The sequence below is a fragment of the Pteropus medius genome, unplaced genomic scaffold, assembly GCF_902729225.1.
Source record: "Pteropus medius unplaced genomic scaffold, Ma_sr-lr_union100, whole genome shotgun sequence".
NCBI lineage: Eukaryota > Metazoa > Chordata > Mammalia > Chiroptera > Pteropodidae > Pteropus > Pteropus medius.
Genome location: NW_024344378.1, coordinates 56,788,638 through 56,803,628, shown reverse-complemented (window position 1 = coordinate 56,803,628; position 14,991 = coordinate 56,788,638). Strand labels below are relative to the sequence as shown.

Here is a 14,991-nt window from a genome sequence, read left to right as displayed (position 1 = left end):
TTGCCTTTGAGGTCAAATTCATAAAATCCTCTTTAAGTCCAAGGTCCATGAGTTTAGTTCCTATGTTTTCTTCTATGCGTTTTATTGTTTTAGGTCTTATATTCAGGTCTTTAATCCATTTTGAGTTAATTTTGATATGTGGTGATAGACAACAGTCTAGTTTCATTCTTTTGCAGGTGGCTTTCCAGTTTTCCCAGCACCACTTATTGAAGAGGCTTTCTTCTCTCTACTGTATATTTTTGGTGTTTTTGTTGAAAATTATTTGCCCATGTGTCTGTTTTTCTGCTAATACCATGCCATTTTGATTACTGTTGCTTTGTAGTATAATTTGAAGTCAAGCAGAGTGATGCTTCATTCTTTATTCTCAGGATGGCTTTGGCAATTCGGGGTCTTTTATGCTTCCATACAAATCTGATGTTTTTTTGTTTTATTTCTTTAAAAATTAGAGTAAAATTGGCCTCATAAAATGAGTTGGCAAGTATTGACTCCTCTTTGATGTTTTGGAAGAGTTTGAGGAGAATAGGTATTAAATCCTCTTTGAAAGTTTGGTAGGATTGACTGGTGAAGCCATCTGGTCTTGGACTTTTACTTTTTGGTAGGTTTTTGATGATTGTTTCAATTTCCATACTGCTGATCAGCCTATTTAAATTTTCCAGTTCTTCTTGATTCAGTCTAGGAAAGTTGTATTTTTCTAAGTACTGGTCCATTTCTTCTAGGTTATTAAATTTGGTGTTCTATACTTTTTCATAGTATTCTTGCATGATCCTTTGTATTTATGCGATGTCAGTCATAATTTCCCCTCTTTTATCCCTGATTTTGTTTATTTGTATCCTTTCTCTTTTTTCTTTAGTGAGCCTAGCCAGGGTTTTGTCAATTTTATTAACCTTCTGAAAGAACCAGCTCTTTGTTGCATTTATTTTTTCTATTTTTTTTTTGTTTTCAATTTCATTTATTTCTGCCCTAATTTTGATTATTTCTTTCCTTCTGCTGACTTTAGGCTTCATTTGTTCTTCTTTTACTAGTTTTTTAAGATGAAGCATTAGCTTGTTTATTTGGGCTCATTCTTATTTTTGGAAATAGGCCTGTAATGAAATGAACTTTCCTCTTACGACCACTTTTGCTGTGTCCCAAAAGTTTTGATACGTTGTACTACCATTATCATTTGCTTCTATATCTCTCTTGATCTCTCTTTTTATTTCTTCTCTGACACAGTTATTCTTTAGTAGTGTGTTGTTTAATCTCCATGTATTTGTGATTCTTCCTGATTTCTTTCTGCAGTTGATCTCTAGTTTCAAAGCATTATGATCAGAGAATATGGCTGATATGGTTTCAATCCTCTTATATTTATTTAGGCTATCTCCGTGTCCCAGTATGTGGTCAATTCTTGAGAATGTTCCATGTGCACTAGAGAAGAATTTATAAGCAGCTGTTTTGGTATGGAAGGCTCTGTATATGTCAATTATATCTAGTTGGTCTAATGTGTCATTTAAGGATGTTATTTCCTAATGATTTTCTGTATGGATGATCTGTCTGTATCCAACAGTGGGGTATTTAGGTCCCCTACTATGATAGTGTTTTGGTCTGTTTCTCCTTTTAGTTCTGTTAGTAATTGCTTTACATATTTTGTGGCTCCTTGATTGGGAGCATAGATATTAATATGTGCTTTGTCTTCTTGGCGCATGATTCCCTTTATCATTATGAAGTGTCCCTCAGTATGTTTCTTTATCTTTTTTATTTTGAAGTCTATTTTGTCTGATATTAGTACCACTACTCCTGCTTTTCTCTGAATGCCATTTTCTTGAAATATCATTTTCCACCCTTTCTCTTTGAGTTTGTTTGTCTTTGGAGCTGAGATGTGTCCCTTGGAGGTAGCATATGGTTGGGTTTTGTTTTTTAATCCGTTGTGCATCTCTGCGTCTTTTTATTGGTGAGTTCAATCCATATAGGGTGATTATTGAAATATGAGATCTTCTTATAGCCATTTTATCTTTTGCTTTCAGGTAGCTTGATATTTCCATTGCTTCTTTGTCTATGTGCTTCTGTTTTCTCTATTTTGGTTGGCTTTTGTGGGTTTTCCCTCTGGTCCTTCTTGTTTTATTTTATATACAATGGGTCTGAATCTTTGGTGTGTGGTTACCATTATGAATATGTAAAGGATAGTTATATATATATATATATATATATATATATATATATATATATATATATATATACCGTCGTCCATTTTCTTCTGCGTGTGATTTATATCCATTCCCCTTTGCGAATTTGGATCTTTGAATCCCCCACTTTTTAGTCATTGTTATCTCATTTTGTTCCAATATATGCTGAACGTTCATTACTATCTTGTTATAACAATTTACTTCTCATTATTTAAGCTTATAATGCCCTGTTCTTAGTAAGGGTTGCACTCCTTTGCTTCTATTTGCCCGATAGTCACTTTACTCCTAAATATGTATTTTTTTTTTTTTTGATCATTTTGTTTTAGGTGAACTGATCCCTTTCACTATTTTCTGTAGTACAGGCCTCGTAATGGAGAATTCTCTCAACTTTTGTATGTCTGGAAAGGTATTAATTTCTCCTTCATATCTAAAGGAGAGCTTAAATGGGTACATTATTCTAGGCTGGTAGTTCTTTTCACTTAATAGTTTAAATATTTGATTCCATTCCTTTCTGGCTTGTAAGGTTTGCACTGAGAAGTCCGAGGATAATCTAGTGGATTTACCTTTATAAGTTATCATTTTCTTTTCCCTGGCTGCATTGAGAATTCTATCTTTGTCATTGATTTTTGATAATTTTAATACAATGTGTCTTGTATTAAACAATTCCTGTCTTGTAACCCGAAGGCCTTTTTGGGTTGAGATCATTGGGTGTTCTGTTGACTTCTTAAATTCCAAGCTCCAGTTAATTCCTTAGATTTGAGAAATTCTCATCAACTCTTTTTCTGAAAATGCTTTCTAATCCCTGTTCCTTTTTCTTGCCTTCGGTAATGCCCATTATTCTTAGGTTTCCTCTCCTGATGGTATCAGCTAGTTGTTGAATTTATCTTTCATTATTTTTCATTCTTCAGTTTCTCTCTTCTTCCTTCTGATTTATTTCTATATTTCTGTCTTCGATACACTGATCCTTTCCTCTATTTAGTCGACTCTATTTCCCAAGCTTGCTATTTCATTTTTCAACCTTCCAGTGTGTTTTTAATCTCCAGAAGTTCTGTTTGGTTCTTTCTGAGGGTTTCAGTCTCCTTGCTCTGCTCATCTAGTTGTTTTTTCAATTCCTGAAATTGTTGATTTGAGTTGTTTTGGATCTCATTGAGTTTTTTCAGAAGTACCATCCTGAATTCTCTGTCGTTTAAGTCGCATATTTCTATATCGGTAAGCTTATTTTCTGGAGAATTTTCTCGTTCTTTCTGAGATGCCTTGTCGCCTTGGTTGTTCATGGTGTTTAATGGACTATTTCTCCGCTTGGGCATTAATGGAAGTGAATTCTGTTGTTTTTCCAGAAAGAAGATTTATTATATAAAGGTCTCTCTGTAGCCTGTTGCAAAGAAGGCGCTCTTCTTTTGATTTCCAGTAGGTGGCGTCTAAGCCTCTTTGATTCCTGCTTTATATAGTCTTAATAACGCTTTCTAAATTTTCTTGTAGATATTTAATCACACTTGCCACCCTCAATTTTAGTCCCTGTCAGTGTCAGCGACAGTCTCGGCAGCGTTTGCTCAGATTCCCCTGGGGCTCTGTGGTGATTGGTCTCTGAGGATATGGGGGCAGGGGCCCTCTGGGCTGGGGGTTGGGGGCTTCGTCTCAGCCTCGGTTTTACACCTCGTCCTTCAAAAGTCAGCTGTTGTTCCTCCGAGGTCCCATCTGCTTCTTTGCTTTCTTTCCTGATGACTGGGCCCTGCAGCCAGCTGGCTCTTGGGAGCTCACAGCTATCCTAGGCAGGAATGTTCAGGGAACTGGCTGCAGGAACTCGCTGCTCCTTTTCCCCACCCCCTCCTCCTGCAGAAAGCTCTGGAGGCTGTGAGAGGCAGTTTTTTTATTATTCCCAGTCCACCACGGGACACCCTGGGTTCTGACCTGTGGTAGCTCTTATGTGTAAATCCCATGCTCAGACGTGCTGGTGTGCAGTTTGGGTGTTTTTTGTTGAGTTTTATACGTTCAGCTTATTGTTGTTTCAAGGGGAGAGATCTGGGGATGTCTCTTACTCTGCCATGTTTCCAAAGATCCCCGGCCCCAGACCATTTGCAAAGTAAAGTTTGAGGCATCTAGGCCACTAATATGCATGATTCCTAAGACAACACTCTCTTGAGTCTTCCAGTGGAAGTGCATCTTAGAATAATAATGGCTACTTTTATTGGCTTCTTCCTGTGGACCAGGCCCTGCTCTAAGCACTTGGGTTGAAGTAGCACAACAGTGTTCCCAGGCTTCCTGCAAGGTAGGTATTATTATTATTACCATATCAATTTTCTGGATGAGAAACTCCTAACACTACGTAGTTGTACACAGCTGAACCAGTATTCTAGCCCCACAGTCTGACGCCCATACCCTTGCTCATGAGAATGCCGAGGCCCAGCTTCTGTCATGTCACACCACCTCAAGTAACTGGTTGTTATTAATTTTTTTCCAGAGGCCAGATCTTGGTCCTTGACAGTCTTTGTTTCTCTTTAGGAAAAGAAGTAAATCTTTGCAAACACCTTTGTGATTCGAAGCTTGGATGGTGGGTTTGATGATATTTCTAGCTGCCTCGAGCCCCTAGTTCTGTCCCAGAAAGAGGTGTCAAAAGGGCACCTTTAGAATTCACTCTGATTGCATAAGTACTTTAAATAATACATCTGTAATTTGTGACATATATTCTCTAAGCAAAATATAGTAAGCCATGCTTCAGGGAACACATTGTGCTGCTGTACTAATTAATTTGTCAAGTTGTGGCTAATTATAAAATTCAGTGTTGCTTATTTTGATTTGCGTTGTAGCCTACATTGTTTGAACCACTAAACGGGAAGTGGCAGAGTGCGGGAGAGCAGAACCTTCCCTCCAGGCTACAGAAGCCCTGAGTCCAGTGTCTGGGTTACCTTGTCATGAGTATGTGTTCTAGCCAATCCCAACTGCTCACTGTAAGTCCAGAAGTCCTCCTGGACTCGGCGGGCTCCCTCGAGTGGTTCTTCCCCCACATAGTGGGCAGCGGAGGGCTCCCTGCTTGTCAGCTGCTGGATGCTGCCACCTGGGTTGCATATTCTGAGGAAGGGGGTTTCTTGGGGTGAAACCAAAGCCCTTGGTTTCCAAACCCTTCTAGGCATGGAAGGCCTGACAGGGTTGCTTCCTGTGGGTCTGTGCTGGCCACAGGGGACTGTTAGAGGAACTGGCTCTGGATCTCAGCCTTCTTAGGGCCAGAAGTGACAGGCTCAAGGTGAACAGAGTTGTGGTCAGAGTGCAGGTCTGGCTTCCAAGACTTCTGGAGGGTAGCCTTCCCTGGGAGATTCATCACCACAGTGCAGGGCTCAGTCTTTGGACTGAATCCTTAGAAGTTTGATTTCGTCAGCACATTTAGAGGGACTTCCTTCCCAGGAAAAACTCACAGCAAGGAAATTTTCAGCCAAGGAATCAATTCTATGTGTGACACCAGGCCAGAATACCTGGGACTGCGAAACACAGGGTCCACCGTATCGCAGTGGAAATGCCACTTGTCTGAGCCATCATCCCAGGGCCTGGAGGGCTCAACTCTGGGGTACTGGTCCCTTTTCCTGATAGCACTTGCACGGGTACTGCCAACTTCTGCCCCTATGGGCCTCCCTTCCTGAGCTTCCAGGCTGATCACTTCCCCTTTGTTTTCCTCAAACTCATTATAATATATTGTAATATATTGTGAGGTGCCCCCACAGCCCTGCCTTTGAGGTCATACCCAGGGCTATTGGGGTGGACTGCAGAAGCCTCTTTAGGCCTGAGGTTCCCCCCGCAAGTGTCTGATGACATCAGTTTTATAATATTCCCCTATATTTTCTCCTCCACCCATGTTATTCTATCAAAACAATTGCTATTTTCATTGGAAGTGTATATCAGCTTATAAATATTTATTAATATTTATATATTTATGTTATACAGTATATTATATTGTAAATATTTATTTACTTTGTGTTCATGTTTATTTATTTACTTTGTGTTTATGTACTTTGTCTGTCTCCCTTCTGGATAAGACCTTTTTTGTTCACCAGGGCACAGCTGGTGCCTAGCCCAAGGCCTGGTACTGTTGAATGCACAATTTCAACCCTGAGAGAGGACCCCAGAAACACCTCATAGACCCACTCATTGCTGCCAGCCCTTGACTCTGGACACCTATTTATGGCACTTGCCTGAGACTCAGGCATTTGGCTGGTGCTGAATCTCGCACAGTACACTCCCACCCTCAGTGCTTACATAGTCAAGAGGGTACTTGATGAAATTAAAAGGCTTAAAATTTAAGGTAGATGCAAGAACCCTTTTTGTGGGGGAGGGGCAACATACAATTAATCAACCTTTGGAAGTGGACTGCAGGATATCATTGAGGCAAATAATTCAGCATGACTAAGGAGGAGATTAGAAACCTTTATGAACAAGAATAGCATCTGATAGCAGGGAGCTTCACTTTCCAGAGAAATCCATCCCAAGGCTGTTAGAATCTCACCACCAGCTGTGATGGAGGGATAATAGGTCTATTAGAACAGAGTAGATGAAATAAAGTGAGCTAGTGAGAGGGTGGCTATAGCTACTGCTCTTTGACTGGCTGAAGATAGGCCCTGGCACAAGGCAGCCCAACCCCAAAAGGCTTCTGAACAAATAACCATAATCCCTGAAGGCTAGCATCTAGACTCAGCAAGCCTCCTGATTCCATGCCTGCATGCCTTCATTCATGCTTCCAACCATCCACCCATTTGCCTACCTGCCTATCTGACTCTCCTTCTGTCAGTCCATCCATTCATCCGTGCATCCATCCATCCATCCAACCTCCCACTTGCCTGTCTGTCCATCCTTCCACCCAGGCATAGTGTGGGGATACACAGTGGTGAGTAGATAGATGAGGCCCTTGTTCCCAGAAACCCATAGTCTAGTAGAGGAGACCAAATTGAAAACAGACAATTGAGATAGTGCACGATGAGTGTGATTATTGGGGACCTTCCAGTTGCTATGGGAACCCTGGGAAGGGCCTCTTTCCAGAAAGAGAAGCTTCAGCTGCTTCCTGGGAAGCAGCGTGGTACTAAAGAAAGAATGTTTCTTTGAAACTAATAGGAAATAGATTTGAATATTGGCTCTGCCATTTACAATTTGAGTGACTATGGACAAATCATGAAACTCTTAGAGCCTTTATTTTCTTCACTTTTAAAATGGAGGAAAAGGCTATCTAGCAGGGTTCTGTGAGGAGTCAGTGAGATGATGTCTGTGAAAGGTTCAGAAGAATACCAGCCATTAGTACCGGGGGGTAAATTTTGGTGTCCTTCTCTCTATTTGTCCTGTGCTAGGCTTCCCTTTGGTTAATTTATTTGTAAAATGAAGATCCTGTTTAAAGATACTTATATATTCCATATTTTACACATACACACTCACATACATCCACAGAGTTTAAAACTTGACTCAGAAAGACTTCTGTTACCTTGATGCCATTAGCTTCCATAGCACATATATTAAGTACCTCATTAAAAAAATCAAATATTAACACACATAAAAGGAGCCTTGGGCTTTCTATTTGATTACTCTGAAGGGTAAGTTTACTTAATATAAACTAATTTATAATTCTGAATTTGTAAATTTGAATAACACTGTTATCTGAAAACTTTTTTTTCTTATGGATCTAAGTATAGACATGGAATCTGCAATTATGTGAGGGAGATACCAAGGTAATGGGGTGATACAGAGTGACACCTAACTCAGAGAGAATGCATTTAGCATGTTTTAACACTGGAACCTAGTTTGGCACATGTGGCTATGATGGGGGTGATTACCATTTCCATCTGCAGGACTCTCAGTGGGCCATTGGTTCTGTGAATATGATGGGAGAGAGCTAACATTCTTGCTTGCCTAGTGGCTGATCCAGCCTGGAGACCCAGCCTGTAATTGAGAAGGCTCTGCAGTGACTTCTTAGTCTGGGGCTGGGGTACGAAAGAAAAGCCAGTATCCTCTTGCCTGGTGCTTCTTGGGGCTGTCTTAAAGTCCGCCCTTCCATAAGGTAAGGCTGCTGTCTGTCTACAGGGCTCTAGATTTCCACACAGGCCTAGATAGAGTTTTTAAAAAAAACAAGTCTAATTCTCATCTTGTCGGTACCCAATTCCTAGCTTTCTTTGCTTCTGCTTTCTTCCCGACCCCATGGACAGTATGGAAGTTGAAGCATTATTCATATTAATGAGTCTCCCATTGTCTGCTGTTCTAGTTTTCTCTCTCCCTCTGAGGAGCCTGCCAAGCAGGGCACATGTGCTCATGGGTCCTTAATAAATGTTTGATGATGATAATTAGATCATGGACAATTTGTTACCATAACATTTATTTTTCACATTTTTCTTAGAAATGGTATCTGTCTGTAGCTCTGCTTGATTCAGGACAGTGGTTTCATTTCTTCAAAGAGCGTGGCCCAGAGAGGCCATGCATTGTTGACAAAAGAGCAAAGATTTTAGAGCCTCATGGCTCAGGCTCACATCTGGCTTTTTTTTCTTTCTAGCTGGATGAATTTAGAGGAGCTTGAATTTCTGGGCTTGAATTTCCATAATTGGTAAAGATATCTTTATCTAAAGTAATTCTTATCATTCCTAAACATTCCAGGGCAGACGACAGATAATTCATTTTGTTGGCAGGAAGATCAGGGCCAGTTCAGTGCACTGGCTCACCTGAAGTCAGACAGTAAATTAGAGCATATCAGAGACCTGAGCTTCTAGTCCCTTGATCCAGGACCCCAATTCCATAACTTTGCTGAGTGTACAAAATTTTCTTCCTGTCTCTCTCCCTCCCTTGCTCCTTTCTTGCTCCCTTCCTCCTTTTATCCCTCCTACAAACATTTAATGAGCACATACTACATGCCAGTTAGTGAGATACAGCAGTGAGCCAGACTGAGCTCCTGTTATCATGGAGCTTACAGTCTAGCGAAGTGAGACAGGTAATAACCAGATAACCATATAAATATCTATCTGGTGGTAATATATGCAATGAAGAAAAATAAAGATGAGTAAGGAGAAAAGAAAGGGATGGGGATCCTATTGTAGAGAGGAGGCTAAAGGACCCTTCTGATGTGGGGGGTATTTTAGCAGAGATCCAAAGGAGGTGTGAGAGTGAAATACTAGGAAGAGCATTCAAGCAGAGGGAATGGCATGCACAAAGACTCTGAGCAAAGGTGTCTTTGGCAGCTGAGTGTGCAGCTGTGGTCTGAGAAGCAGCCTGACAACAGCTCAGGCAGGGCCTTGCAGGGCTTGATAAGGAAACTGGATTTTACTCCAAGATAGAGCTGTTAGAGGTTTTTGAGCAGATCTGCTATGAAGAACAGATCATAATAGGAGAGGGGAGGTAGGAAGACTTCTTAGAACTACTGAAAAAATCCAGAGGTGTTAGGGACTTGGATAAAGGTGGAAAACTTAGAAAGTAGTCTGACTCTTGATGTATTTTAAAGGCAGAGTGACAGATTTGCTGATAGTGTGGATGTGGGTCTCAAGAGAAAGAAATCAAGGATGGGGTCATCACTTTTGGCCTGAAAAATAAGAAGAATGGTGTGGCCATTTTACAGGGTTAGGAGGATGGTAGAAGAGTGGGCGTTGGGGGGACATGAAAACCAGGAGTTTGGTTTTGGACATGCTAAATTTGAGATTCTCCTTGGATACCCATTTGGCACTTTGGAGGAGGCAGCTGGGTTTGCCATGCTGGAGTTAGAGGGAGGTGAGGCTGCAGATTCAACTTCGACATTTGCCTTCATGCTGATGCAAAAAGCCAGGATACTAGATGAGACCAACAGTTGAAGGAGGCAGTGAGTGCCTAGAAAAGGCCTGGGGTCTAGTCTCAGAAGGGCTGTCATAAGGAATGAAGGTAGAAATTAATGCAGTTGGCTTTTCTGCCTCTCACCCCTGAGAATTTATGGGAAGTTTTTGACCTTTGAATCTACAGATTGGGAAATCTGCTAGAAAATCTGGGACATTTTCTAAAAAGTATGAATATTTTTCTCATGATGGTATAAACATTTAGTTACAAAGCCATCATTTGAGATGGGTGATGCCCATTTTCCCATAACCCCTGAATTCCTTCTAAGAGATGGCCTTTCAGAGACAAGGGATGCCCCAGGGCCCTGGACACTGACGGAGGTATGGTGCCACAGGGAACCCTGGACATTCTGATCACCTTGTCTTTGGTTAGTACCCTGGACATTCTGATCACCTTGTCTTTGGAGCATGTTAAATATTACATGCTCCCCTTCTCTGGATTTGAGCCCAGCTTTTCCATATGAATATGCACATGGATATCTAATGATACCAATATTTTAAGACAATTCTCACCATTCTTAGGACATTCCAGGGCAGACAATAGATGCCCCCCCTTTTTTTTTTGGCAGGACAATCAGGGCCAGTTCAGAGGATGGCTCACCTGAAGTCAGACAGTAAATCAGGGAATATCAGAGACCTGGGCTTTTAGTCCCTTGGCCCAGGACTCCAATTCTGTAACCTTTCTGAATATATAAAATTCCATTATCTTCCCCAAATGAAGTGGGTAGAATTGCCCCTGAACAACGTACAAAGATGGGAAATTTGTTTATTCACAGAGATGCCGGGGTACTTAGTTTGATGGGGCAGGAAGCAAAGGGACTCAATTGGAGACAAGCAGGAGCAGGCTAAGATGGTCCTTTGTTAATAATTATTCCATCAAGGAAGCATTGAGTTATGACACAGGGGGCAGCTTTGGAGCCAAACACAGGTGGCGGTGCTGGGGGCGGGGGGTGGGTTTGAATGCTCACTCAGCCTCTCATTAACTGTGTAATTTGAGACAAGTCACTTCAGTTCTTTGAGCCTGAATTTTGTCATCCATGTATGACAGTGGATGTTAACTCCTACCTCAAAGGGTGATTGTGAAAATCCAGTCAGATAAGGAGGCACCACAGAGCCTGGCACCAACCTGGTGCTCACTCGTTTGTTCTCTTTTCCTCATCTCTATGCAGCCAATAAGAAAGTCATGATGATAACAGTTACAGGGTAATGATTAACAGTTTCTGTAATGGCTATTGTAATAGTATGAGGGTGGATTTTATGTCAATAAATTGATTAGGAAACTAGAGCTGAGGAAGCACAAGGTGATTCCTGATGTTTAGGCAAAACAAAGACTGAGTGCATGAATGGAAAAGCCATCAGCTGCTGGCTTCACCTGAAGAAATCTTGATTTCAAGGGACCTTGGGAGGAGCATCTCCAGATGCCCTAAGGATGACGTGACAATCTTAGTTAATGAATACGATCCTGAAATTGAAGTAATGTTAGTCCCACTTATCAAAATGAGATAAGCATTTCACAGCAACACTATTCGCAATGGCCTAAATACCCACCAACCGTTGAATGGATAGACAGAATGTGGTATATATCCATACAATGGGATATTATTCAGCTATGAAAAGGAATAAAGTACTGATATATAGAACGAGTTGGATGAAACTTGAAAACATGCTAGTGAAAGAAACCAGACATAAAAGGACAAATATGATTTGTTGTGTGATTCTATTTATATGAAGTGTCGAGAATAGGCAAATTCACAGAGACAGAAAGCATTTCAGTGGTTGTTAGGGCTATGGGGAGGGAGAAATGGAGAATGAGTGCTAATGGCTACAAGGTTTCCTTTTGGGGTAAGAATATTTTGGGACTAGTTAGAAGTAATGGATGTACAACATTGCGAGTGTACTAAATGCCATTATATTATACACTTTAAAATGGCTAAAGTGGGACATAGTTCCATAGTGCAGCAGTGAGCACATCTGCTTTACACACAGAAGGTCCTGGGTTTGTGCCCCAGTGGAGCCACAGTCCATGGTCTACGGCCATGCCACCCTGAACAAATCCGATGTCTGATCTCAGAAGCTAAGCAGGGTTGAGCCTGGTTAGTACTTGGATGGGAGACCACCTAGGAAGACCAGGTGCCGTAGGCATAAATAATAATAATAAATAATAAAAAAATAAAATAAAATAGCTAAAATAGTGAATTTTATGCTATGTGTATTTTACTGGAATTAAAAAAAAATCAGATAAGGGAGACTGAGATCCTTTCTTGGGAGACTATCAAGGCAGGCGCTACCTCTGTGTAGAGCTCCTTTTCTTGCCTTCAGTTGCCCCTCCATAGGCCAGACACATGGCATGAACACTTTAGGCACGTTACTTTGTAATCTTCACAGCAGCGCTTGAAGGTGGAGGCATTTGTCCGTTATAGACCAGAAACCTGAAGCTGAGAGTGTCATTCATTTTCTCAGGTCACAGATCCAGCATGTGCTGAGCTGGCATTCAAACTGTAGCAGTGTCCATCTTTGCATTACGGCTAGACTTGCACCATAAACACTAATCTCATGTCAACCATCACAGTCATCGTCATTTGTTGAGCACTTACTATGTGCCAGGCTCTGTGCTGCCTTTTCACCATCTAGATTCACTTCTGGGTCCCCTATGCGTAGCATAGTGTGTGGCCTCTGGAAGAGGGTAGAAACTGAGTGTTTGGTAAATAAGTGACAGGTTTTTGTCATTGAGGTTATTGACTTGATGGTTGATTGCTAACTGGATCAGGAGAATGGTTTTCTCTTTGACCACCATTAATATGAGTGATTTCAACAAAAGTGAGCCTGACTCCTAATTTTTCTGAAATAAAGCTTCTTGAAACCATCAACCTCATTTTCCCTGATACTTGGCAGCCACAGCTTATCGAGCAGTTGAAAATCATTTATATGTTCAGAAATGGACAATTCAGTGCTGTAAATTTTAAAAATGAACACACTCTTAAAGTGTACAGTGCACTTCAAGTCATGGCAGAAAGCAAGCATTTCGGCTCTTGCAAGAGCAATGTGTGTACGTGCGAATTTCAGATATTACCCACCGAATACAAGCATATGTCTATAACCCACCATCTATATGCAAATAGTTTGTGGTGTGGTGCATATATTCCCCACAAACAGTGGTAAATGTATATAAGTTATGCAATAATATAGATGTTGCACATATGTTAGTTTTAGCTAATTATCATCAAACTTTTGGGCTTAGATGAGTTGTGATGTGTGTGTTAACAACACATTTACAAGCCTGGATGTGGTGCTGGGAATGGTCTTGCTGCAGTGAAGAGCTGGATAGTGGTATGGCCCTACAGGCGGCTGGCTGCCTTCCCTGGGGTGCAGAAGGCCTAGACCCTGAGGCAGAGGGCTAAGAGACAAGTTTTCCAAGCCCAGGCCTGGCTTTCAGTTTTGCAGACATGAAATTTAATTTTATGGGGGCCCTGGGGAGTGAATGGGCCAGAGGCATCAATCTAGATTAACTTAAGTGCTGAGACTGGATTCTTCATAGGGAGAAGTCCACTGTCCACTGAGCTGGAGTCTCCACCCTGGTTGAGTAGCATGGGCTCCCCTTACTGACACAGTGCAGAGCACAGACATCATGCTCTGCTCTGGGTTCAAAACGCAGCCCTGCCACTTACTGTCTATGTGTGTGATACCTCACGGAGAGGGAGACACTCACTCTCTTTAAGGGCCTGTTTTCTCTGCAATATGAGGAGAGAATGGGTCCTCTTTCAGGGTTGTGGTGGGAACCAAAGTGAAACCATTTGGAAAGAACTTGACATGTATAATAAACCCCATTTTTTGGGCCCCTTGACTGTGATATGATTTGAGAACTATAAGGGGGAAGCCAATTCCAATGAGAAACTGCTTGGTCTCCTTATCAGAGCCAGGTGATGTCAGTAGCCACTTTAGTGAGCAATGTAGCAGGATGCAACCATCTCTCATTCAGGGCTGGCCTTGCCACCACAGTCCAGACATGGGGAAGCTGCCATAATCATTATTTTTGAGGACTTACTATGTGCCAAGCACTAGTGCTTTGTCTCCATTTTATTGCCTATTCTGCCCCAAATGGAGAGGTGGTATCATTACTATTTTTGGTGTACTATTCCAGGAAATTGAAAATTAGTGAGTGGTAGCCAAATGCCCAGATCACAGAGCGGGTCAGAGGGAGCCAGGATTTGAGTCCAGCCCTGAGTCTAGACCATGCTGCTCTGTGTCTGTCTCCTTCCATCGGGGCAACCTCTCCCCCAAACAGTGCTGGCCACATAGGGACATGTTTCTGCACTTTGAGCCCCTCTCATCACATGCTCTGTGCTTAAATCAAGTCCAAACCATTGGTGCTATTTCAAGTTTCTGCTCATTGGGACTGACACTGCAAACTTCCCAGGCCTGTGTTCCTGGTATAAAGACCCTTGGGCCTCAGATGAGGTCTTAGGATAATTGGCCTCACCTCACATACAATTTGGATATTTTCTTTGTTTCTATCTTGTCAGATGAGACTGAGGATCTCTCTGCCACACAGTCTTCCTGTGCTGGAAAGCAACCCCCCACATGCCTGGACCAGCAGTGAGTGATGATGCAGGGCTGGGTACTCAGAGAGAAACCGCTGGGGCAGGGAGGAATTGTGCTCTGGCCCAGATGGGTCACTGCAAAGCTGCTGCGAAGCAATGTGGTGGCCAGAAGAAAGTCTGAACTGCAGCCAGGTGGAGAAGTGGGGCTCAGTACTGGGGACACCATTTGCTGGGAGGAGCCCTGCACCTGGCTTAGATCTGCTCCCTTTGTGGAGCCCCAGCCCCCACCCTGCTGTGCTGAGGTTTCTCACAACGCCTTCTTATAGAACAGTGTGTACCATTTAGAACATCACACAAGCAAATTTAGCCAAGTGTATTTTGGGCCAATTGAAGTTGTAGGCATGCTGCCTAGGGAAAAAATAGATCTTTCTCACTTGATGTTTGACAGATGAGAGCGTCAAGAGGCCCGTGCGCTCTCTCCTG

The 14,991-nt window shown here is 42.0% G+C and overlaps 1 protein-coding gene and 1 pseudogene across 2 annotated transcripts in view; both read left to right on the top strand.

Annotated features, from left to right (window-relative positions):
• GRID1 (glutamate ionotropic receptor delta type subunit 1) overlaps positions 1 to 14,991 on the top strand; it is a 664,127-nt gene that overhangs the window by 294,906 nt on the left and 354,230 nt on the right. The window lies entirely within an intron of this gene.
• Positions 11,997 to 12,112, top strand: LOC120610055 (uncharacterized; annotated as a pseudogene).